Source organism: Limulus polyphemus, unplaced genomic scaffold (genome assembly GCF_000517525.1).
Source record: "Limulus polyphemus unplaced genomic scaffold, Limulus_polyphemus-2.1.2 Scaffold12658, whole genome shotgun sequence".
NCBI classification, from domain to species: Eukaryota; Metazoa; Arthropoda; class Merostomata; order Xiphosura; family Limulidae; genus Limulus; species Limulus polyphemus.
In genome coordinates, this window is record NW_013678268.1 from 5,961 (window position 1) to 8,751 (window position 2,791).

General features: G+C 30.3%; 1 long non-coding RNA gene across 1 annotated transcript in view; it reads right to left on the bottom strand.

Annotated features, from left to right (window-relative positions):
- Nucleotides 1-704: 704 nt before the first annotated feature.
- Nucleotides 705-2,791, bottom strand: part of LOC106477062 — a 4,860-nt gene continuing 2,773 nt past the window's right edge. Inside the window, exons 2-3 of the long non-coding RNA XR_001291960.2 lie at nt 2,505-2,656; nt 705-1,727 (exon numbers count right to left, since the gene is read on the bottom strand). This is a non-coding gene — a long non-coding RNA (uncharacterized LOC106477062). The remainder of the gene's footprint in view (nt 1,728-2,504; nt 2,657-2,791) is intronic.

Here is a 2,791-nt window from a genome sequence, read left to right on the forward strand (position 1 = left end):
TGTTTAAAGGATTAAAAGCCCCTTAACAGAATTAGTAAATCTCAACACACATCTGATGTATGTCAATATATAAAGCCTTCATATGTTACAAATAAAGTGGAACTATTTGAGGGAAAAGTACATCTATAAGTACATAGAATTGCTGATTCCACTAAAATGCTATTTCATGAAACAAGTTTAGGGTAATAATAATAATTATTATTACTGTACGAGTTTTTATACAAAACTACACAATGACTAGCATAATGCATAGCCATCACCAATTTAAAATTTACAGACTAAAAAAAATGCATATTGTCAACCCACTTCCAACTCTTGTTCACAAGTGATGCAGCACATGTAATAAAGTAAAACTTTGTTGTCTAAACTTTCATTCCTTTTAATTATTTAGCCATAATATATCTTTTTGAATCTTTGGTTACTTAATTACTTTTCATGCAACAATTTCTTCCAAGTTCTTTCGATAAACTTCACAACCGTATGATTTACTTCAGATATGGATAATAAGATGTCTTTCTAGAGGTTAAGACTATCTATTTCTTGGTTATGGACACTAAGACTGAATCATTTCTTTAAAATCATTATACATTTTACCAATTGGATTTTTTTTTTTAGTGTGGATATTTTTTTGTATTTTTAGTTACTATGGTCCTATATCATTTTTGTTATTACACACTACATAACTGTATCAGCTCCACAGTATGTATCACTCCCATGATTTATTAATTCATTTACATATTTTTATAACACAGTAAATACCTATATGATACAGTTCCATTCATATTGCCAGATTGCACAAATATATAGTTTTTAATCCGTATGAATCTTCTGATGACTTAAGTCTTTTTTTTTTCTTTCAAGCTCTTTTTCACATTCCAAAAACATGGAGTTTCTCCCCAAATGTGTATTCTGTGATGCATTTCAAGTTGATCTTTACTACTAAATTCTTTACCACACACTATATAATTATATCACTTCTCTCCATTACATACTCTCAAGTGTACTTTTAAATAACTATGTTCTCTAACATACACACACACTGCACAAGTATATAGTGTTTCATAGGCAAGTTTTTTGTTGTTTTTTTATCTCTTTTTAGGTGAGTACTCCTTCCAAATTCCTTGTCACGTACTTCACATTTATGTGGTTTCTCACCAGTGTGTATCAGGCAATGGATGTTTAGGTCACTTTTTCTTGCAAGTTCTTTCCTGTACAAATATATGGATTTTCACCAGTGTGTATCCTCAGATGCATTTTTAAGTGACTATTTGTTCCAAATTCTTTGCCACACACTAAACAGCTATATGGTTTCTCTCAAGTGTGTATATATTGAAGTATTTTTAAGTTAAGTGTTTCTCAAAACTTTTTATCACATGCTACACAACTGTACTGTCTCTCACCAATGTGAATCCTCTGATTTTTTTCAAATTTATCCTTGCAGTCACCTTCTTTAGAACACACAAAACAACTATATGGTTTCTCCTCAGTATGTATCCTCAGATTCTGTCTTTACTAAATATCTTACCACACAAAACACAACTGTATGGTTCATCTCCAGTGTACATATTCTCACATCTTTTTATGTTATTTTCTGTAGAAAATGTTTTGTTAAATTCTTCTTCAGACCTTAGGTTCTGAGAACTGCTGTTCTTTCTATCAGAAGCTTCTCATATCATTACAACCAGGAAATCATCTTCCACAATGGTTGTTCATGGAAATCTCTGGATCTACAAATAGAAGGACATAATTATATTAGTTGATATATACATCATACATAAACTTGGTTAATATTTTAAAAAGTAAGAACAGACCCACATTTATAAATCATAATGTGGCTCATTAACAATAAAATCATACACTTAAGTGCAAGCGTTAACTTTTTAATCACAATTTAAATAAGTAATGTATTTCCATAAGCTGTATTTTTGAGATCAATAAATTTTGCAACTAAGGTATGAAATTGTCTTTAATCTTCATTATTAGCCTAATAGTGTAGCTATTGTTTCCACATTAGCTCATATTTATATTTACATCAAAAACAAGCTTTCTTATAAACCATTATTTTCAAGGACTCAAATAACATTTCTGTTATGGATTACAGAAATAATTTTTAATCCATCCATAATTGCAATTAAGCTACATAAATAAAGGAAAAAAAAAACATTACAAGATGGTTGACTACAGAGTACACTACCAAACCACAGCTTCTGCATCCTCCTGCTATTACAACTGATAGATGCACGACCCTCACGTTAGTTGATTTTTCCTAACAGAGTTTTGGTTTATCACTAAATTTAATATTTCTGTAATCAAGGTAATCCCACCAATCAGATATAGTTTTCCCTGAAGATATAGTTGGCCACATTTATTAAAGAAAACTTTCATCTTTTTACTGTGAAGTTAATTCTATGTCAATTAATTAACAGTTAATTTAATGAAAAAAAAACATCTTTTTTGAATCAGCATTCTTGAATGTGTGTGTTTGGATTGATATCTGTACTTACGAGGTCTACCTTCTAAGTTGATGCATCTCTTCTTCAAATTAATTTTCTTTTCCCACACTAAAATCATCATTGTTACTCACAATGAATCCTAAAACTGCCTCATCTTCTTGTAACTCACCAGGTGGCTCAGTTTTCACTTTAACCAAAGTGTTCTGCAATATAAGAATGAATCACATTAAATGGATTAATAACAAACAAATAGAACTGTTATTACAGTAACCAAACACATGTCTTCTCATCTAGTGAGTTTACTTGTGCAGTTCTCTGTACAAACATTCTGTATTGCC